Raw genomic sequence first — 8,149 nt, 5'->3', positions numbered from 1 at the left:
TGTAACACAATAAGAAAAACAAAGCGAATGCCAATTAACAGAGCTGCGATACGGAAGCGGCCGACGTTTCACGTACCGTCAACACGCTAACTTAATTGTTGACAAAACATGATTTTACGACTAGCGCTGGCCACACAGGAAGCGTTGTCGGCCGCATATGCCAAACTCGGTCCGAAGACGCTCGGGGCTCGGGGCGGGCAAGCAATTACTCGGGCCCGGGCCGGGCTTGGACCTAGGAGCGTCTAGCCGGGGAGCATTCACTGGCGACAGCAGGGAAGTCAGCGAGTCGCTGAAAGTTCTTGCGCGAGCGGAACGCAAGCGAAATTCAAATATGTTCATTTCGACTACATATTTACAATATCCACCGTCTACAATCGGGCAGCGCGAAGCATTGGGCCTCGCAACAGCTACGCAGTTAATCTAAGAACCCTCGGGCTAATCACAGGTCATATATCGAACCCCGCGTCGTAATAATGGGCTATTTTCCCACGCCCTTCACCTGCGGACTTCCCTCACGCAGCGAGCATACCATCCAAAAGTCAATCTATTATTGCTCGGCCGGCATCGCGCACGGCGGACGTGAGGCGGCACACACGGGCGGCACACAACGACGGAAGCTTTGCCCAAGCCGGATTAGCAAACGGCGAGAAACTGCCGTATTGTAAGTCGTGGTTATCAGCGCGTGAAATGACAAGGAATAGCTCGATCATAACCTACGCTTATCCATACCGGCCTAGTCGCTGCGGTCGCGGATATGACACATAGCGTTACAGAAAGGTGTTCACAACGCATTAACAGCCCTGCTCGAGTACTTAATAACATTTTCTACTCATCGGACCTTTGCGCTAGCTGTTACCAAAACTAAGATAAATCCTAAGCAATTCGCCCGCCTTGCAGTCTTGCTGACATAATGTGACTGGTGAAAGTTATTCTTTATGCATGCACATAAATCGTATTCACATGTGCATATGTTGATTGTTTACTTCAGCATGAAAAAAAATATGCTCCATCTGTATAATTTCACATAATTACATTTTCCTTCCTTTCTTTCCTTTTCTTTTACTGTTGTGGTGGGTTGAGTACAATGTACAAACAAAATATTTATGTCACTTTTGCACTACTCCATCACTTAGGAACAGCAAATCAGCAATCAGGACAGATATACTAATTTTCTTATTATTTTTAAAATTTGTATTCGTTATGAGACAGATCACACTTAGCTTGCTTGCTTTATAACAAGCTCTTGGTCAACGACGACACGTATGTTTGGGACTCTGAAGTAAACTGTGCAGTGCATCTGTCTCGGCATTCTTTGAAATGACAAGCCAAACCTTCATCTTCTGCAAGTGTGGAAACAAACAGTTTATGCAACCACACACCCATAACACTTCTACAAACCTGTCATTCTTATACACAAATGGTTGAAGAGTGATGTCAAAATATATGTCACTTTCATCACTCATTGATTCATGCGCGACATCTCTTGTACTAATCAAGACTTGGCTAAACGATACCATCTCCAATAAAATTTTTCTTTCCACATCTGCATACAATACTTTTTGTTGCGAATGATGCAACTGCATAGAAGGTGGCATGCTCATAACTTTAAAAAAAATAATTTCTTGCAGTTCACTGGCGTTCGTTCATTCGTAGAGCACATTTTCATTTCACTTCAATGCTCAAGCAGAATGTTATCATAAGCACATACTACTGCCCTCCAGATGTAAATTAAGCATTTTCAAGCGAGTTTCAAAACATTCTAAATGAAGTGCATATGCTATTTTGGCATTCTACTCTGATCATTTATGGCAATTTTAATTTCTCCGTTATTAACTGGACAACAGAATCTGTCGCAGCTGCTCATGCTCAATAGCACGTTTTCCTTCATTCCTGTCTACACTTCCCATTACCTCAACTCATTACTCTCCCAACCTGTTCATCATGTACATTGGCCAATATTCTAGATCTCATCAGAGGTAGACAAATTAACATTCAAATATGCAAAGCCATCAAAATCGCCCTGGGCCTACCATCTATGGCTTCGACTACGAGACTTCTCAAGATGGGCATACACAACCCTTGGCAAGAATTAGCAAGCTCATAAAGCCAGTCAGTTAGAATGACTTAACCTCACGCCCACCGGGAGATCAGTGCTGCAACGGCCGAGCTGCGGTGAAACCTTTATAAGCCACCATGGACCGAAAAGGAAGAATTCCTCCAAACATCCGCAAATCCCTGTGCAAAGCACCAATCACACGCAACATGCACCTCACGTACAACAAGACAAGAAGACAAACCCGAGTGGATGCCCTACGGCGAAGACACAAGCAAGATCTGGACGCCAGATACATCGACGCAGCCAAATACCCGCAATGAAATGCTTACACCCTGAACGTCGTAGATTCTCAGGGTAGAGAGCTAGCGTCTGCCGGGTCCATGCACAAAACCCTGAGACTTCAGAAGAGACTGCAATCACCCTAGCAACTACCACGTGCAAGGACGCAGCTATCGTTTTTTCTTATTCTGAAGCAGCTGTCACGAACTACGCTAAGGGTCATGTGTGGACAGAAGCACTAAAGATATTGAAGCACAACAGCACTCTGATCCCCTACACCTGCGTGACCTGGGTTCCTGGGCATGACGGGCTGGAGGGGAACGAAGCAGCACATGCCGCGGCCCGAGGCCACACCTGCCGGCCCAACCCTTCCTACTCTCAAGATGCCCGGTCTGCGTCAGCAGGAGCAGAGACCGTACCCGTCACCTACTCAGAGATCCTTCAACATCACAGGGTGGAATGCAGGGTGTAGCTACCACCTCACCCAAACCTCACCAAAGGAAAAAGTACCACACTCGGAAGACTACAGAGTAACACTTACACCCACGGAATACTCATGCACAGACTATACCCAATGCTACAAGGATACCACTGCCCAATGTTCGACTTACCAGACTCCTTGGCGCACCTGATTCTCGAGTGTCTATGGCATCTAAATACAGATGCATCGCCTTCACCGAAAGAATATAATGCTAGACAAGAAAGCGAAGACCTTATTGAAACATGGGAGGCCAAGCTCGTCTCCGAGGGCCTGGAACAACAATGACACCTCGTCGCCAGGGCCAAGGAGTCAGCAAAGGCCAGAGGGTTCCTGGAATGAGGAGACCTCCCACCGAGAGTAGAACTGGGATTTAACCCGGATACTGTTTCAAAAATAAATGTTTATTCCTCCTCCTCATCTCGACGAGCAATCCTCTAATCTGTTCCGGCATTACTCACCTGGACAGGCTGTCTGATCATGCAGTTATAGTAGGTCTGCTTGACTTATCTTTAACAAAAAAGAAAGCATGGCATGGCAAAGATGCATATTATGTGACAAAGAATGCCAGCTGCTACTAAAATCCACACGTCAGCAAGTTTACAGCTATGATTTATTATGAATAACAGTGATTATGGCACGTAGTAAACCCCTATTCACAGCCTGACATAATCCTAATTCTGGTGGTGACGTAGTTCCCGAGTTATAGTGTGTGCAGTCATTAAATGACATGTTTTGTTGAGTGTCCACCTGCGAAGAGATCACTGCATGCCCTGACTTCCCCATGCAATCTGACATGTCTGAAATTGTTATTAATGAGTCGGGCATTTTTACCTTACTAAACAGATTAAAAAATTCATTTACATCAGGTCACAGCAAATTTAATAACAAGCTACTCAAGAATGTGTCACAGTGTCTCGACATACCCCCCTGGGTCCATTCCTAAGACTAGTGAGTGGCTAAAGTCATCCCATTCTATAAATCCGGCGAGTGTTTCTCACCCCTTAACTATCAATGAAGATCAACCAGCACAATTTGCAAACTTATGGAACGCATTATTATTTCACAAGTCATCGACTATTTCGAAGATCCCAGTTGAACATTCAACTACCAGCACAGGTTTTCATTTACATTACAACTTAACATCAAACCACCACATTTACTCCATCTTTGCAGCAGTTGGTCACTCTCTTGGCATCATCAAATGAAACCTAAAGCATGCTCTTGTCAACATACATAAACTTGCTTACACTACACTAATCCACACAAAGCTCGAATACTCATCACTAATATAGTACTCTGGCAGGTATACATTGTTGACGAGATTGCATTTGTTCGAAACTGGGCTGCTCACCTTCATATTTTCGAACTATTCATCTTACACTTGAGTGTCATCATTAAAAGCACGTACCGATTTACAAGCACTATCCCTTCGCCACAAATCAGTGCGTCTTTGCCTGCTTGACAAACTTTATAATCATACTTCCCTTCACAATAATTTCTTTCGGTCACCACCTGTCGTCTTTTCATGCCGGGATCACCACCTCAAATTCAAGTGCACATCATGTCACACGCTACAATATGCATGCTCTTTTACACCCTGCATCATCACTGAATGGAACTGCTTTCCCTCTGATATTGCCACAGAATCTGACACTAAAATTTTACGATGTGCTATGCACTGTTAATTAGTTGCCTTTTTTATTACATTCTTGTTTAGTTATTTTTGTGAGTTACTAATAAATACCTGTATTAATACCGTAGTTCATGTGGGCATGCATATTTTCAACATTTGATTGTGCTGTGTGCATAACTTTCGTTTTGCAATTCCTTATGATTTCTTACACTCTGTTTCTTAATAGCTAAGCAATGTTAGCATACTTTTGTTCTGTACTTTGTCCTATTATTTATTGTAACTATTACTTTGTAATCTCATTTATGTTTGTACTCCTCCCTCCCTTGTTATGTAATGCGCTCAACTGAATGCCTTTAAGGGCACCATTGAGCACTGCAGCATTGCTACTTTGATGTAGCAGTGTTGTGAGGCATTTTGCCACCCCAGGTAAAGTTAACTACTGCACTCCTCTCCACTCTAGTACCAAATTCAGGCGCATCATACAAATAATTTTAAGGCACATTGTAAGGCATTGGTAACTAGTATGGGAAGAAAGTTGGTGCATGGGTTTCCAGGCATCACGTCATTGTTATTTCAAAAGTCAGTCATCCATAGTGCATTTGAAATTGGATATTTTACGGAATCCAACATTGTCCTTTGACCATTGGTGAAATGTAGATGCTAAAGTGGGGTGAGGAACGACTAGGTGCGATGTGCCCATCTAGAGCTGCCAAACCTAAGTGGCCACCTGTTTCGCCTACAATACAAAATACCTCTGCTTGGTTGTGTTGCTGGTCAGATGTATACCTACAAAATAACAGAAGGTGCTGCTGTGCCAATATATTCACAAAAGTCTTACATGATTTTACAGGTGCCATCCATTAGCATTAAAACATGGCCTGCACAACAAGCACAGTATCTTAAGTGGAAATCTTGCATACAGAAATGTAGAAACGTGTAAACAAGGCACCGTGCTAAAATTTGTCTTGTGAATTCCTACTGTGCCAACTGTGCAGATTGATGACATATAGTTCGATGTGGGAGCTGGCCCAATCCACATGTACACAAAGGAAAATGATTCACCTCTTAAATATGTGAAATGACGCCTAGGTAGGCACAATAAATTTTCAGCTCTGTATGCTTCAGTGTTATGCTAGAAGAAAACGTTTTTTTAGTGTGTTGCTGATTCACAATTATATACCAACTATGCGTATAGAAGAAGAATCTGCAATCTTTTAGGCTGTGTGTTAAAATACCATGTATACAAACCAAGGGAAAACAGTGGGAAGGCGGGAGATGGAAATTCAAGAGGATGAGCAAAACGAGAACATGGTGAAAGCAGGAGCCAACATTTCAACAAGTGGGCTTGTCTTCTTCAAGACGGCATATGCTTTCCTCATCACAGTTACAGATATTAAGAATTAGTTCAGTTGATGCCCAGCCTGATACTGCGTGATTATACTGACACATATGCATACAATTGTTTGTCCTTTTTCTGTGGATTGCATTTCACCTACTAACAACTGAAAGATATCAGTCAACGCGAGATGAAAATAGTGTTGTACTTTGCGGAAGGTATATATATATATATATATATATATATATATATATATATATATATATATATATATATATATATATATATATATATATATATATATATAGCACCAGTGATTATGTTACGACCTTTGACAAGTCATGTGACGCGCTTGACAAACCATGCTCACCGCTAGGTTGTGCTTTAAGTGGCACATGTTTTTTTGGGCACAGGTTTGACCAATAAAGAGTTAATGTTTTGAAGTGATGTTGCCAGTGTGTTATTCTACACTGTCACGACAACGCGACAATGCTCTGAAGTATATTTATTGATTTGACAGCAAGAATTCCATAGACATTCTCTGTGGCATGAAGGAAGGAGATGCAGATCTGAATCAATATCATAATTATATATACATATTATTACTGTATTAACCATTAATATATGTCGTTGTACTGTGCGGTAGTACAATACATAGTATACCGATAAACACAGTCAGTGCTCAAAGTTACCCGGGCCTGGAGAGAGTCCGTCCTCTCTTCCATTTTCTGAGCAACGGCTCGGCCCCGCCTTTGCAGGTCAACTGTAACACTGCGGCAACCATTCGACAAGCACTAAAAGTGATTTTATTTCCAGTAGTGCCTTCTGAGGGGAAATTCCAATTCTCCAATTTTTGGAATAATGACTTAAATAAATAACAACTCGGTTTACAACCTCTGTCTGAGCAGCGTGATCATGAATGCCTTAAATTGTTGCATAATCTAATTAACACCCCACGCTACTCATTAAAGAACAACTATCTGTGTCCTGATAAATTGAAACCTACTAGGAATAGCCACAAACTTAGCCTTTCACCATTTCAACCGCATATTAACCTATTTAAGTATAGCTTCTTTCCTCATACAATTGAAAAATGGAACTTCATTACTCCCAGGTGAAACTTGGTCAGTGCCTTTAGAGAAATTTTTGTTAAGTTAACTTGATTCATGCTGTGTTTTTTTATATTGATTGTATCTTTTATTTTGAAGGTATCATGTTTCTTAAGTTGCTGAAGTTGATTTGTGCAGAAGAATATTTTGTTATATGCAGTGTACAAACCCACTCCTGTGATAGCCCAATTGGGCTGCAGTATGTGAAAATAAAAATAAATACATGAATAAGTGATTAATCAGCTGATAGGGAATGAGCAAAAACAGGGCAACAGCCAGCTATATTGTCCTACTTCTGCATGCATTTCCCCAAGGCATTGCACATCACCACCCTTAATTGCTCGACTAATTAAGATTCTTGACACAGCTAGCATACTGTTTCATGAGTCAGTTGAGTGTGAACCTACCTGTTCGTGAATTATTGAAGGTTCACCTTCGTTTCTTAGTTTACAAATTAATTTTAATTCGTTTATTTTTGCATTACGAGTACAGTGCGCTACCATGCATGTATTTTGTACACTTTTGCAGTAAGCAGGTGTGAAACCATGAAATATATTCTTGTAGTGCCCTGTGGTTCTGGGTCCTTTCGGCTCCTCTTACTACCGGTACCACTAGCCGTTACCACCAGTGGTGCGGCCGTTATGTCGATACCGCTGAAGTGCTTTATTGAGCGATATGTGTGAACGTGACACGCGCGGCTTGCCCGTAAATCCGTGCGCGTGCGGCGTCAACAGAAACACGCCGCTTTTCTTTTTCTGGTGAAAATGGGGCACAACATCGAATAAACGAAGCTTTTCACAACACGTTTACAAACGGACAAACACGAAAGGATCACCAATCTGACTCATCATTGACATGTCTAATTGACCAACGATTTGGCGGCTGTCCATTGTATTAGTTAGGTTGTTAATTATGCTGTTTCTCACTGGTCACCCAAGCGAGACTGTACTAGTAATCATGCAAGCCGTTCGTTTTCTTGCATTTCGTGACTCGTCCGGCTCCTTTTGCCGACGAGAAGCAGCCTAATACTCGCTCCATCTCCAGCAACAATACTCTAGAGAACGAAATATTGTCCCTCTATTTAAACCCCATTCAACCAGGTTCAGTGCCCTCAATATTGAGCCACAATATGTAAGGAATATCGTTTAAAGGCCGCAGGCCAGCTGACAATGGACATAAATCGGAGGGGCCAAAGAAACTAGACTAAAACATTGTTTGCCGTGAGTATTTTCTAAACAGCATGTGCCTTATATCT

The sequence above is a fragment of the Dermacentor albipictus genome, chromosome 4, assembly GCF_038994185.2.
Source record: "Dermacentor albipictus isolate Rhodes 1998 colony chromosome 4, USDA_Dalb.pri_finalv2, whole genome shotgun sequence".
NCBI classification, from domain to species: domain Eukaryota; kingdom Metazoa; phylum Arthropoda; class Arachnida; order Ixodida; family Ixodidae; genus Dermacentor; species Dermacentor albipictus.
The sequence above is the reverse complement of the archived record's forward strand: the minus strand, read 5'-3'. Positions refer to the sequence as shown.